Source organism: Mus caroli, unplaced genomic scaffold, assembly GCF_978045245.1.
Source record: "Mus caroli unplaced genomic scaffold, Mus_caroli_1 scaffold_4, whole genome shotgun sequence".
NCBI classification, from domain to species: Eukaryota; Metazoa; Chordata; class Mammalia; order Rodentia; family Muridae; genus Mus; species Mus caroli.
In genome coordinates this window covers 68017265-68032833 of record NW_028227259.1, presented here as the reverse complement: position 1 = coordinate 68032833, position 15569 = coordinate 68017265, and the positions used below count along the sequence as shown (strand labels likewise).

Here is a 15569-nt window from a genome sequence, read left to right as displayed (position 1 = left end):
CTCAGAATTAGTATACCTGGGGTGGGCATAGTGGCAGAAGTCTTTTTTTTTTTTTTTTTTTTTTTGGTTTTTCGAGACAGGATTTCTCTGTATAGCCCTGGGCTGTCCTGGAACTCACTTTGTAGACCAGGCTGGCCTCGAACTCAGAAATCCGCCTACCTCTGCCTCCCAAGTGCCGGGATTAAAGGCATGCGCCACCACACCTGGCATGGCAGAAGTTTTAAACGAAGGCATCATGAACCTCCTCCCCGTTCTCTATCAACACAGATTTAACTGTTGAGCTTTTTCGCTCTGTTGCTTTGATGGAAGGACTGCAGGCCAAGGTTTTCTGGTGGTCATATCACAACAGGAGGAAATGGCTTAACTATGAAGAAAATATCCAATCACCTGCAGTGCCTCTCTCTGCATCCTTATCTGCTCTTGTCTTTAGTCTTTAGAATTTTTGAACTGAAAGACCCACAACGTGAGGACTCCCTCACGTTCTGACTCAGGAGAGGCGTCACCCCAAAATCACCCACAAGAAACGATCTTGCTGCAACTGCAAGAGGATTTTTATTCGAGAGCATTCTCGGGCCCATGGTCATACACCACGCAGGGGTAGAGGACTATGGCGCCCTGAGTAGCTGAGTAAGGGGGTATTTAAAGGAAGAAACCACAATTCATGGAGGTGGGGAGGGCGTTGTTGGAAAATACCAAAAATACCAGTTAAGAGTCACAAGGAAGTATAAAGTCACAAGTGTCAGGTTATCTCTCAAGACAGTTTCTAAGAGCCCCTAACAATCTAAGAGCCCCTAAAGATAGCACATTTGCATTGCAGGTTCCAGTAATGGTCAGGGTGCCATTCTTTGAATTGAACCCAGGAAGCGGGTAGGTGGAGGAATGTCGCTATCTGTTTTATGACCAGTACCTGGAGCACTAAGCCACAAAGGCTACACTCCCAAGCCTGGGCCCAAAAGCCTCAAATTTTGTTTTTACTTTGCTATACTTTTTTAATACTTCTTCATTCCCCACTTCTTCTAGTTAATAGTTCTAATCTTAGAACTAGACACTATCTTCTCCCTGACATAGTTGATCCTTTAGGGCATGGTACTGTTATCTCAAAACTAAAAGCCACACTGCATTAATTCTTGTTTTAATAAAGGTGACTTGCCTATTTAACACACATGGACCTATAATTAAAAGCAGAAGCAAAATCAAAAGGGGTCTCATAAAGGTAGATAGTAGGGTGGTCAAGAGTACAAGATAAGGGCCTTTCCACCCGAGTCTCAAGGTTTTCTGCGTGGAGATGTCTAGCAGGTCTTCTGGAGCAGGCCTTCTGGAGCTGCTTTTTTGCTCGCTGTCTCACTCACTGGAGCACCTTGAGCCTAGAGAACAAAGGCTGGGAAAGCAGCATGTCAGCACTATGTACAGAGGCTATTTTTACCAGTGGAGGGGGCCCCCTGTAGAGTAATTCATAAGGGGGTCAGTCTAAACTGTCCAGGGGTGTTTTTAACCCTGAAGAGCAAAGGGTAGGAGAGCTATCCAATCATTAGTGCCAGTCTCCGCTGTCAATTTGGTAAGGGTCTCTTAATGGTTCTATTTATTCTCTCTACCTGTCCTGAGCTTTGGGGCCTGCATGCACAATGTAACTTTTAACTAATCTCTAATATCTTGGCCAGTCCCTGATTTACCTGGGCAACAAAGGCAGGTCCATTACCTTGGGAAGATTTCTTTTAGGATCTTCAGTCCTGGTAGGAAAAGCTTCTATCCATCTTGAAACGGTGTCTAAAAACACTAACAAGTACTTGTTGCAATATCTAGCTGGCTTAATTTCTGTAAATTCTACCTTGTCATAGCACAGGCCTTGCAGCTTTTGGCTATTTCTTCTGCCAAGTCAGAGAGTCCTGTAACATAGTAGTCAAAGGACCTAACCACACCTTTGAATTTCTTGGCCCCCAGGTGGGTCAAATACTGTCCAAACTTGATAGTGCTCAGGGGTGTATCTAAAGCTGGTCTCTCTGATGTCATAATAATCTTTAGGCTCCTTGACTGCCAGGATTATTGCTCCTTGGGCCACCTGTTTGGTGGTTAGATCTGCCATCTGATTTTTTTTTTAGCCATAGCATCTTAGGTTTTTCTCTGCAGATGTCAACAGCCCTCTTTGTCTGTATATTGCTCCGTACAGTGGCAAAAGCATACCTGCTGTCATTGTTGACTTTCCTTTTGCCATTTATGGACCTTGTCTCAAAGTCACAAGTTCAGCTTTCTGGGCCGATGTCCCTTCAGGGAGGCTGCTGGCCTAGATCACTTGCTTTTTGTCCACCACCATACTGCTGTCCCCGCCTTCTGCTTACCTTTAACCTTGAGGCTGCTGTCATCAGTGTACCAGCTGGAACCCTCAGGCCAAGGCTGATCTGATCCTTCAGATCATTTCAGCGCAGTGGTGAGTAGGTGCAGTCTCACACAGTGGGAAAGCAGGTGGAATGAAGCGAAGGTCACTCGTTCAGTCAACAAAAAGTTCTGATGTGTCACAGGAGCGTTGGTAGTCATCCATCAGTCAGGGGGCTTTCAGATAATGCTTTCAAGAGCGTGGGATGCCATTACAGCTAGTTGCTGTCCCAGAGTGAGCTTATCAGCATCCTTGACAAGCAGATTATGGCAGTAATAGCTTACAGGCAAGAAAACCACCCGCTGGCAACAGGGTGTAACTTCTTGGTTAGGTAAGCCACTGGCCTTTTTCAAAGTCCCAAAGTCTGAGCAAGAACTCCTCTGGCGACCCCTGATCTCTCTTCCACATAAAGAGTGAAAGGCTTGGTTAGGTCAGGCAAAGGCTGGCCATCAAGAGGGCCTTTTTAATTTTTTAAAGGCTTTCTGGCAATCCGGGATCCACAAAACATCTCCCCTTTCTTGGTTAGGGGGTACAACAAGGCAGCTAAGGTCGCCAACCCAGGTGTCTAGAGTCTGTAGAAGCCAGCAGTACCCAAGAATTTTCTTACTTGCCTTGGTGTAGTTAGCCACTACTTCCCGTCTCGAAGGGTGTCTCTCAAATAAGTAACTTCAGTTTGACACAGCTGAGCCTTTTTAGCTGAGGCTCGGTCTTCAGTTGCCCAGGTTTCCTGTCTAGATCCTGTCTTTTTCTTTCTCTCCTATCACTGTGGCCAAGATTCTAGTCAAATTTCTCTCTTGTCTACGATCCCTCCTGTTTTTTCTTTCTTCTGCCTCCCGCCTCTCTCTCTCTCACACACACACTTTCTCTGCCTCTTTCACTAGATCGCCTAACTGTCTCCCTCTTTTCTCTGAAGCTTCTTTCTGATATCGGGGGGCCAACTGCCTTATGAAGGCCAGCCAGGCCACTGAGGCCTTCTGGGCTTCCGAAGTAAGATTAAAGGGAGTGAACTGCCTGAAGGCTTCCATAAGTCTTTCAAGGAACATTGAGGGAGGTTCGATCGGCCCCTGCATTACCTCTTACCTTAGCCAAATTAGTGGGCCCATCTTGAGGCACCTTGGAGACCAGAGCCTGGCGTTAGATTTTCAAGCTCTCCTTACCTTCAGCCATGTTGCAGTCGCAACTGGGGCGAGTCAAAAGGAATCCCATGTTGATCTCATTTTGTAGCTGTGTAGACCGCTGTTGGCTTCCGGGCCATTTTTCTAGCTTCTAACAGAATTCTCTCTCGCTCTTCGGTTGTTAAGAGCATCTGCAACAGCTGTTGATAATCATCTCAAGTAGGCTGATGAGAAAACATAAGGAACTCTACCAACCCTGTGAGGCGTTGGGGATCCTGAGAAAGGGGGTGGTTAGTTTTTCAGTTATAAATACCAACAGAGGAAAATGACCAGTACTGAAGGGTTTAAAGTTTGGGCGGGTCCACCAGAGTCCGCCCGGACTCTGTGCTCTGCAGTTCCATGTACCCTCAGCGGTCCGCCTCTCGACACCCCGAGGGGTTTAGGGTTCCCTCGGCAGCTGGGGTTGAGGCTGTGGATAAGGGGAAGGTTGTGGACTAGGCCACTCAGAAGGCTTCATAGATTTTGGAGGAGCCGAATTGGCTGGTGGCTGCGATTTGGGAGAAACCTTTAATTTCTCTTGTAACATAAGAGTACAACCACAATTTTGAGACGCAAAACCCAATTTTAACAGTGAAAACAATCTATTTTTTCTTTAAAAATGAACTCCAAAAACATTACTTGCTATAAATTTTGGCTGCCTGTTCCTGCACACAAACACAAGAAGGTGTAGCCGCCAATATTTCAAAAAGACACTACCCTAAATCTTATCTTTTATAAATCGGATTTCTAGGATAAGAATTACATAGAATATTACTCAATTTAGGCGTATCTTTAGAGACCTGTTCCCATGGATTGTCTCATGCTGCATGTTGTAGTTCTAAATTACTCTAACCCAGAGTTACCAGTTTTAAGTCAACTTTTTGTTACCAATGTTACAAATTTTTAATCATAACTAATAACTTATGAGCCACTAATCTATAACCAAGACATATAAAACATATTTATACTTTTGAAACTATTTAGAAACAAAAATGAAATGGCCGCATACATTTGCTCATTTAAACCAAACAAAATTTTTAATTTTTCTAGCTGTAATTTCAAGAGAGGAGCACCTTGTCATCTGATGAATCTAATTATCACAAGCACAGAGATTTTTGTAGAACTTGAGAAGCTGCTGGTCCCTATAAGAGCAGCGTTTATAATCAGCTCCTAGCAGGGCTTCTCTAGCCACACTAGATTCCTAACTACAGGTGCAGGGCTCCAAAGACCAATTAAAACTGTTTATTTTATTTTTTTACCAAATTATCCCCAGATAGTCGGAGAGTACTGCTTTTCTCAAAACCCATTCTCTCACATCTCAGGCGTAAACTATCTCTAGTCAGGGTATAAAGCACCTATGAGAATTACCTTTGTTTTTCTAGATTTTTACATAGCTCTAAACACATACACAAAAACACATAAAACAGAAACCAACAGATCCAGACACATTCTACCCTTTTTTGTCCTCCACAAGCAGTTAAAAGAATTAGACGATTTTGGAGGGGGAAGCTTCCGCTTCAACAGAACTCGGTCCCTCTGACCGATCCGGAGACGGCCAGGCGTCCCTGGCTCTCCTTACCTCCCAGGGCGTCCCCCAGGGCCACAGCCTGTGGTCCTCCTAGCACGTCTGCCGACCACAGTCCTCCGGTCCTTACGGCCCAAAAGGACAGCTGCAAATACCGACCGCGCGCGCATTTCAGACCCCATCATCTACAAACACCAGCATCCATTTCTACCTAGATGACCAAAACCAGAGAAGCACACTTGTTCCTCACTCTGCCAGGTGTAAAACCAAGGCACGAGGTGGGACTCGAACCCACGATCTCGCAACCCGAAAACCAAGACACAAATTCAATAAACTCAGATGGATCCGAACTCAGATTTCGCCATGCTTCAGAAACATAGGACAAGACACAAACAACCCAACACAACAAGCACATGTTCCAATGTTCGTTTCAGAAAACAGACACTCAAAACAGAGACACCGGCCGGCACACACACAAGAGGGGATCCCCATACCTCCAAGTCGGTTCTTGGGTGTGAGGGGTGGTCGCGTTTCCCGGCCAATGCACCAAATGAAAGACCCACAACGTGAGGACTCCCTCACGTTCTGACTCAGGAGAGGCGTCACCCCAAAATCACCCACAAGAAACGATCTTGCTGCAACTGCAAGAGGATTTTTATTCGAGAGCATTCTCGGGCCCATGGTCATACACCACGCAGGGGTAGAGGACTATGGCGCCCTGAGTAGCTGAGTAAGGGGGTATTTAAAGGAAGAAACCACAATTCATGGAGGTGGGGAGGGCGTTGTTGGAAAATACCAAAAATACCAGTTAAGAGTCACAAGGAAGTATAAAGTCACAAGTGTCAGGTTATCTCTCAAGACAGTTTCTAAGAGCCCCTAACAATCTAAGAGCCCCTAAAGATAGCACATTTGCATTGCAGGTTCCAGTAATGGTCAGGGTGCCATTCTTTGAATTGAACCCAGGAAGCGGGTAGGTGGAGGAATGTCGCTATCTGTTTTATGACCAGTACCTGGAGCACTAAGCCACAAAGGCTACACTCCCAAGCCTGGGCCCAAAAGCCTCAAATTTTGTTTTTACTTTGCTATACTTTTTTAATACTTCTTCAGAACCTTATAACCTCTTTAACCCTTTCAGAGCCATTTTAAAACCTGTGTAGGGAAAGATGACTTAGCAAGTTATAAGTACTTCCTGCCCTCGCATATATTGGGTTACAACTGCCTCCAGCTCCAGGGGAAACGGACACCTCTGACCTTCAAGGGCACCTGTATTCATCTGCACATAGACACTTAGTTTTGAAAGGAAATAAAACTTGAGACCTGTGATTCATGTATGTCAAATAGCCCAAAGAGTTGTTTGTGAGCTTTGAAACCTGGGGCTGAGAACATAGCAGAACAGACCAGGACATGCCCGGGCAGGCCCATCGCTTCCCTATCTCCCACCCCTCTGACCTCAGGCTGCTGATGTTGAGTTGGGTGGGGGTTTCCCCACTAGGTTCTTTCAGTTTAAAACTCAGCATTTGGGGCGATCCGCAGCCGGGGAGGGCGCAGGGAGCACGGGTACGGACGCCAGAGCCGAGCCCGCGTCGCCATGCCTCGGAAAATTCAGGAGATCAAGGACTTTCTGCTGACAGCCCAGCGGAAGGATGCCAAGTCTCTCAAGATCAAGAAGAACGAGGATAATGTGAAGTTCAAGGTTCGCTGCAGCAGGTACCTTTACACCCTGGTTATCACAGACAAGCAGAGAAGCTGAAGCAGTCCCTACCCCCAGGTTTGGCAGTGAAGGATCTGAAATGAAGCAGACCTCTGCGTGTGACTATTAAAAACCCTGAAAAGTCAAAAAACAAAACAAAACAAAAAACAAAAACCTCAGCATTTTTAGGGACTGGGGAGATGGCTCAATGGTTAAGAGCACTTACTACTCTTGCAGAGGACCGAGAGTAGGTTCCCAACACTCACATGGTGACTCACACCAACCAAAACTTTAGTTCCAAAGGATCTGATTCTGCCACTGAACTCTATGGGCTTCTACATATACGTGGTACACATGTGTGCTCTCGGGCACTCACACATACACATAAATAGGTACCAAAATAAATCTTTAAAAACCTGTACAAACCTATGTATTCTATCCTTTTAATCCCAGCATTCAGAAGGCAAAGGCAGGTGATACTCTGTGAGTTCAAAGCCAACCTGGTCTACATAGAGAGTTTCAGGTTTGCCAAGGCTTCTAGTGAGATCCTGTCTCAAATAAATAAATAAATAAACAAACAAACAAACAAACCGATCAATCTTTGACACCTAATCTTTATTTCCAACTTGACTAGATTTAGAGTCACCATGGAAACACCATGGATGCTTCTATGAGGGTATTTCTAAAAACATTGAAATGAAGAGGGATGCCCCACCCTGAGTGTGAGTGGAACCATTCTTTTTCCCAGGAAAGAGCCAGCAAGCAAGCAGAGCAGATCAGTAGCACCTCTCTCTGCTCCCTGACTGCAGAAGGAATGTGGCTGCAGCCACCTCACATCCCCACTGCTCTGCCTTTCCTGAGATGATGGGCTGAACCCTGAGCCAAAGTAAACTATTTCTAAGTTGCTGGCAGATGCTTTATCAGGACAATGAGGACAAACTAGCACAGTTTCATTATGCATAGTCAGGCCTGAAAGTAGGGATTAGTAATTAAGGTTGGAATAAAAGAAGCCTATTTGCAAGCCTTACTTCTTTGGGATATTGACAAGGGAATTTTGGGGTGCCCGTGAGAGCAGCAGAGTCTTTCTTGGCTCTATTGTGCTTGAGAGGCTAGCACCCCAGAAACTCGGTGGCCACCGGAGCCAATCTAAGCCAGGGGCTTCCAGGTATTTGTTTCATGAATTCAAAGAATGAAGTCTACAGACCACCAAAGGTGAGTTTTAGAAAAGGAGCTTATTGTATGGGGCTTAAGGGAGAGAAAGAAGGCAGAAACCCCGTAGAGCAGGGCAGAGGTCTCTGGAAGAGGACTGCCATTTAGGCCCACTACCCTAGAGTTAATTAGGCCTCAGTAGGTGGGGAGGAGGGATGAGCAGTTCAGTTTTCATTCTTCATGGTTTGGACACATCCTCATTGTGGTTTTCAGTGAAGAGTGGGCTTTTAGGGTAAAGGAATAGGGGAAAACCAAACCCGTTCCTGGCGTCTCTAGCCTCTGGCAGTGATGAAACCAGAGAGACTTTTGGCTTAGGCACTTCTAGCATCTCTGGTGTCTGGGGAGGAAAAGGCTATGGGTGTGTTAGGTTTTTGTTTTTGTTTTTGTTTTTGTTTTTGGAGACAGGGTTTCTCTGTGCAGTCCTGGCTGTCCTGGAACTCACTCTGTAGACCAGGCTGGCCTCAAACTCAGAAATCCTCCTGCCTCTGCCTCCCAAGTGCTGGGATCAAAGGCGTGCGCCACCATGCCCGGTGCATGTTAGTTTTGGGCCAAGAAAGGAACTAGTCACTTTACTTTAGGGGTCCTTTACCCAGAATCGCCTTGCCAGTCAATGTCGATCTTCTGTTCTCATCAATATCAAAATACATTTGGAATGTTCTGAAACCTACCAAATAAATACTGTAACCCAGCCTAATTCATTACCTGGATGAAGTTAGAGAAGCTGTAGGTGATGCCATTTGTATCAAGCCCAGGTCTATGTGTAAAACTGTTGTGCAAACGGCCTACTTTGCCTTGTGTTGTAATGAGAGGATTCCTTTTGATAGAAGCTTCATGGCTCAAACACAATAATCATGGTCCTGGTGAAAAAAAAAATCGTTTCAAACTATATAAAACAAAACAGAGAAATCAATACGTAGTGAGAAATGCAAAGGAGGTTATGACAACATTTTCTCTTGTTGCTTGGAGACAGGGCCTCACCATGTGACTCTGGCTGGCCTGGAACATGCTGTGTAGACCAGGCTGCCCAAAATGCACAGAGATCTGTTTGCTTCTGCCTTCCAAATGTTGAGTTTGAAACTGCACCACCACACCTGACTACTTTTGGTGAAGACAACTAAAAAGGATTTTTATATGACAAAATATTTGTACAGTAGGGTAGGATTTTGTCCTAAAGTGACTATGACAGTATAACACTGCTGGTGTGTGTGTGTGGGGGGGGGAGCTCCTGCTTGTAACCCCAACACTTGACTTGAGAAGCTTGGGCAAACAGCTGCTTGTCTCAGAGCCTAACAATAAGCCAGGTGTGATAGTGCACACCTTTCATCCCAGCAGAGGGAGACAGAGGCAGGTGGATCCCTTGTGAATCTGAGGCCAGACTAATCTACATAGAAACAGACCAGCCAAGGTTACACAGTGAGACTGTCTCAGTGGCCCTGCACCGCCACTGTAAACCACAGTCAGAGCTTCCCCCAAAGGAAGCTCAAGCGCGTGGCCATTTGAAATGCCGTATGGAAGGTCCTTTCGGAAAGGAACCAGCTCTAAAGCATCCTGATGTAGAAATTAAACTGGCCATAAAACATAATCACCTTGGGCATTAGATACAACCTAAATTGGCATACAAAGTAAAACCTCCTTCAGAGACCAGTTCACTGGGGGATTAGATCAACTCGGGAAATAATCTGTCTATTGTGAGGGAGAATTCCTGAAAAGAAGCTGTGTCTACAAAGTCTGATTGACTGACTAAAGGCTCAGTGCCTGGAGAGTTTGGAATGTTGCAGGTCTAGGACCTAATTAGAATGTAACTTGGGCTGTCTTTAGCACCCCCGCAAGGAGCTTTTCATTGCCCACCACCTGCGTCACACCTAACATCCCCCTAAGCTGATTAAAAACTTTTGAACAGAACTTGACAGAACCCTATCTCCACCAAGGGACTAAACAAGCCATCAGAGACCTATATCTTTCTCACGTTCCCACCAACACATTGTTTAAATGCCTTGATTTATTACTTTCTTTGTTCTGTTATAAAAATTTGATGAAACTGCTTCCACAGTGGACCATGCTATTTGGGGGAGATCCAAATCCTGGGTCAAGATCATTCATTTTTGACTCCAGAATAAACTCTTATTCCCGATAGATGAGAGCTGGATTTTGTGTCAACAATACTTGCGCCTTTTTGTACCTTACCTGAAGCTTAAAAAACAGATCAAGTGCCACCTTTAGGATGCAAACTAAGCAAGTGCTGACACACTCAGGGCCACTCTTTTAATGTTTTGAATTCCTTCTCTATGTCCTTGAGCTGAGCATACTCAAAAACATGTCTCTCATCTTCCCTTCTTGATTTAAACTAAGTAACCCAGGCCTCTATGTATGAATATGTGTGGGCTGGCCAAAAAAAGTCTCCAGGATTCCTTTGTTCAAGGAAGCAGTTTGGGAATAAACACAATGCTATTTTATCTCTTGGTGTGCTTTGCTTGTGTATGCCTGTGTTTCTTGGAATCAAATCCATGGCTTTATGCTAAGTGACATGACATAATACCTGACAGAAACAACCTAAAGAGGTGTATTTTGGCTCGTGATTCAGGGGATAAAGAGCAATCATGGCAGGGAAGGTGTGGTACACAGTGACTCAACCGTGATATTTGGAGCTTGTAGTACAACTCATTACATGCTGGCAGACCAGGGAACCGAGTTTCTTTTTTTTTTTTTAGTCAAGCTTTCTTTTTTTTTTTTTTTAAGATTTATTTATTTATTTATTATATGTAAGATCTTGTTACCAGATGGTTGTGAGCCACCATGTGGTTGCTGGGATTTGAACTCCTGACCTTCGGAAGAGCAGGCGGGTGCTCTTACCCACTGAGCCATCTCACCAGCCCAGGGAATCGAGTTTCTAATGGACCTGCAACTGGACCATAATCCTTAGGCCTCCCCACTAGTAACCCACATCAGCCAACTAAGCATTACTACCTAAAGGTTCCACACCTAATGCTGCTAGCTGGGGCCAAGTGTTCACATACATGAGCCTGTGAGGACAGTTCACATTCAAACCGTGACACAGCTACTGAGCAAGCACTCCACCACTGAGCTCTTTCCTCCGCTCACAGCATTTTGTGTGAGGACCGTAGTTGATCCTGCATCAGTTAGGTTATAATTGGTATAATGGGTCCTACCAATCATTGCTGGGTAGCTCTTACACAATAATAAGCAAGTGCTTATAGTAGTAATACTAAATGGTAAGTGATGATTGTGAGCATGTATTTAAGAAGTTCTAATTTTATTTCACTTGAAATACAGGTAAATCGGGTTCTCCTCATTGAGTATTGGTGCAGCAGGGTTTGTTGTTTTTAAGTGCACATACCAATCCATTGAGTCACTCACTGATCAGCCTCTTTAGATGTGTACTCAGCTTATTACCTTCTAATCACCATCTTGTTATCTACAAGTTAGTTTTATTTTTGAGATAGGGTCTCACTATGAAGCCCTAGCCAGCCTAGAACTCTGTATACATCAGTCTATCGCTAATTGTTATCTACAAGTTTAATAAGCATTCTTCTTTGCTCTTTCATAGTAAACCATTTGAGAAAATGGTTTGGTTTTTTTTTTTTTTTTTTTTTAAGATTTATTTATTGATTATATGTAAGTACACTGTAGCTGTCTTCAGACACTCCAGAAGAGGGAGCCAGATCTCGTTAAAGATGGTTGTGAGCCACCATGTGGTTGCTGGGATTTGAACTCTGGACCTTTGGAAGAGCAGTCGGGTGCTCTTATCCACTGAGCCATCTCACCAGCCCCCTTTTTTTTTTTTTTTGTCTGTTTTGTTTTGTTTTGTTTTCTGAGACAGGGTTTCTCTGTGTAGCCCTGGCTGTCCTGGAACTCACTCTGTAGACCAAGCTGGCCTCAAACTCAGAGATCTACCTGCCTCTGCCTCCCAAGTGCTGGGGTTAAGGCATGTGCTAAGAAAGCGCATTAAAGCACTGCCTGGCTAAGAAAATGTTTAATTAGTAAAACTGCAGAGATTTTTATAAAGGGCTAAAGAGTTATATTTCAAGACAAGTTAGGTGATCACCCACCCTTCTTAGCATTTAATATCTGTCAGATGCCTCTAAAAAATAAGGATGTAAAGCCACATTATTTTCTTGATCTATTTCTATAGGAATAACAGTGATGAATAACAACAACGAGTACATAGCCAGGCTAATCTGTTTGTTTATTTTGAGATAGAACTTCTCTCTGTAGCCTGGCTGTCTTGGAACTCACACTGTAGACCAGGCTGACCTCAGCTCAAAGATCTACCTGCTTCTCAAGTGCTGGGATTAAAGCCATGTAGTACTACCACCCAGCAAGGCTAAGATTTTTAAATATATTAAATAATTGGTGGTGCTGGAAATTGAACCAGGTACATGCTATCTACACATTCTACCAGTGAGCTGTGTGCCTGGTCCCTCCAGAACTGTCTCTGGGAATGGATGGGAATCTAGCTCAGGTCTACACAGCTGCGTGGCATGTACAAGGCCCTGGGTTGAATACCCAAAACAAAAAGTAAAAACCCAACTGTAAAAATGCAGTCGGTTTTTTTAAAAAATTATTTTATTTTATGTGCTCTGGTATTTTGCCTGCATGTATATATGAAGGTGTCAGACTCCCAGAACATGAGTTACAGGCAATTGTGAACTGTCATGTTGGTACTGGGAATTGAAACACAGGACCCCTGGCAAAGCAGCCAGGACTCTTAACCACTGAGCCATCTCTCCAGCCCTAGTATTATTTTACATTTTAGTAGGGGAGAAGAATCAAGCCTCCTTATAGCATACCTAGGCACATATTTATTTATCACAATATTGAGGGTTGAGCAAGCCCACAGTCTTTCATATACTGGCTAGTTTTGTGTGTCAGCTTGACACAAGGTGGAGTTATCACAGAGAAAGGAGCCTCCCTTGAGGAATGTCTCCATGACATCCAGCTGTAAATTTTCTCAATTAGTGATCAAGGGGGAAGGGCCCACCCCATTGTGAGTGGTGCCATCCCTGGGCTGGTGGTCCTGGGTTCTATAAGAAAGCAAGCTGAGCAGGAAGCAGTGGTACATGCCTTTAATCCCAGCACTTGGGAGGCAGAGGCAGGTGGATTTCTGAGTTCGGGACCAGCCTGGTCTACAGAGTGAGTTCCAGGACAGCCAGGGCTACACAGAGAACCCCTGTCTCAAAAAAACAAAAACAAAAACAAAACCCTTGAAAGAAAAAGCTGAGCAAGCCAGGGGAAGCCTTCAAGTTCCTGCCTTGTGTGAGTTCCTGTCCTGACATCCTTTGGTGATGAACAGCAGTGAGGAAGTGTAAGCTGAATAAACCCTTTCCTTCCCAGCTTGCTTCTTGGTCATGATGTTTTGTGCAGGAATACAAACCCTGACTAAGACACTAGGCAAGTACTACTAAGCCATATCACCACATTGACAGCCCTATTGTTACTTCTTATTTTGAGACAGAGTCTTGATAAGTTGTCCTTTTGTTTTGTTTCTCTGTTGTTCTGATTAAACAGTGACCAGAGGGAGCTGAAGACATGATGATGCAGTGGTCAAGAGCAGTGGCTGCTCTTCAACAGGACCCAGATTATTAGCACCCACATGGCTGTCCCATAATTCCAGTTCTAGGTGATCTCATGCCCTCTTCTGGTTTGCATGGGCACTGCACACACATTGTACATTTACATATATGTAGGAAAAGCAACCATATATGTAAAATAAAAATAAAATCAAAATCTTCAAAATAAGTTAAAAAAAAAACAACTTATAAAAACAAGCAATACAAGGCCGTGTCTCAGTCCTAGCTACCCACTCATTTTTCTATATATTATTACCTACTGTTTGTTTTATTGACAGATGGAGGAAGTAGAAGTGAGAAGTTTTAGAGCAAGTATTGGCTTTTGAATCTTGGCTTGTTCGTTCGTTTGTTTCAGTTTTGTTTGTATTATCATTGAGTGTGTGTCTGTGAATGTGCCTATGTGTGCTACGATTTACATGTGGAGATTGGAGGAAAACTTCCAGCTTGTTAAGGGAGAAAGAGTCTCTCCTGTTTTAGTGCTTGCTTCAGATTGGCTGCCCCAGAGCTTCTGGCCAATGCTCCTGTCTCTGCTTCCCTCCTCCCGCTAAGATGGTTAAGATTACAGATGTGTGCCATTCTGTTTTGGAGGCCCCAGTGATCAAACACTTAGGACATCAGGTTGCTCATAAAGAACTTTTACTTGAAAGCCAGGCGTGGTAGTGCACGCCTTTAATCCCAGCACTTGAGAGGCAGAGGCAGGCGGATTTCTGAGTTTGAGGCCAGCCTGGTCTACAGAGTGAGTTCCAAGACAGCCAGGACTACACAGAAAAACCCTGTCTCGAAAAAACCAAAAAAAAAAAAAAAAATAGAGCTTTTACTTGATATGCTTTGGACCAAAGCTTCTGGTTTGGGACTGTAGGGTTTTGTTTTTTTCCATTTGTGAGGTTGTTGTTGTTGTGTTGTTTTGTTTTGTATTTTGCTTTGTTTTTCCAAGCAGGGTTTCTCTGCATAGCCCTGGCTGTCATTGAGTTCACCCTGTGGACCAGGCTGGTCTCGAACAACTTAGAGACCTTCCTGCTTCTGGCTGTCAAGTGTAAGAATCAAATGTGTGGGCTACCACCACATGGCTTTGTTATGTTCTGTTAGAGACAGGGTTTCATAGAGCCTATTCTAGCTTTAAACTCACTATGTAAACAAGGATAGATCTGGGACTGTTTGTAGACTCATGTAGAAGTTTAAGTAAAATAAACCCTTTCTTCCCCAAAATGCTTATGGTCATGGTGTTTTATTGCAACAAAAGAAACCCTGTAACAGCAACCAAGAGCAATGACAATAGCCTGTGTTATTCTAGGAGTCTCTGAGGCCTTCCTAACCAGGTAGTTATAGGGGAGATATTCCATCCTTAACACCAAGGTTTTCATTGAATAAACCATATCTTCTAGGGGAAGCATTATCCACCCATGCAGGGTACCTGTATTCAAAGTCTTTTTTTTTTTTTTGCCAATGGTGGTGGCACACACCTTTAATCGCAGCACTTGGAAGACAGAGGCAGGAGGTCAACGTGGTCTACAGAGCAAGTTCCAGGACAGACAAGGCTGTCTCTGTCTATTCTCTGTGTCTCAAAAAAAAAAAAAAAAAACAAAACAAAACAAAAACAACAAAAAATAAAACAAAACAAACAAGCAAAATGCATTATTTAAGTAGTTTACAAATAGGGGTGGGGAGGCAGTGAGATGGCTTACTGGATAAAGTCGCTTCCCAACAACTTAAGTGTGTGTTTTATAACAACAACAACAAAAAGAGGGCCATATCTTGTAGAACAAGATATGGTGAGGTGGAAGGGAGTGCCTCTGCGGGCCTATGCTGAAGCCTCCCTTCCCCCTAAGGTACCAACCATAAGATGGGTATAGTGTAGAATAGAGTTTATGTAGGACATGGGAAGGGAAGTTGAGAAAGAAGTAGAGGCAGAAATGGACAGAGAAAGAGAAAGAGAGAGAGAGGAGGAAGGAAGAGGAGGAAGAGAAGAGAAGGAGGAGGGGAAAGAGGGAGAAAGGAGTCAGGGAAAGAAGAGAGTCAGAGAATAAGAGAGCAAGGA

The 15569-nt window shown here is 44.1% G+C and overlaps 2 pseudogenes across 1 annotated transcript in view; both read left to right on the top strand.

Annotated features, from left to right (window-relative positions):
* Nucleotides 1-15569, top strand: part of LOC147005152 (uncharacterized) — a 42262-nt pseudogene that overhangs the window by 7252 nt on the left and 19441 nt on the right. The gene's annotated exons all lie outside the window — the stretch shown is intronic.
* Nucleotides 5275-7328, top strand: LOC147005153 (large ribosomal subunit protein eL38 pseudogene; annotated as a pseudogene).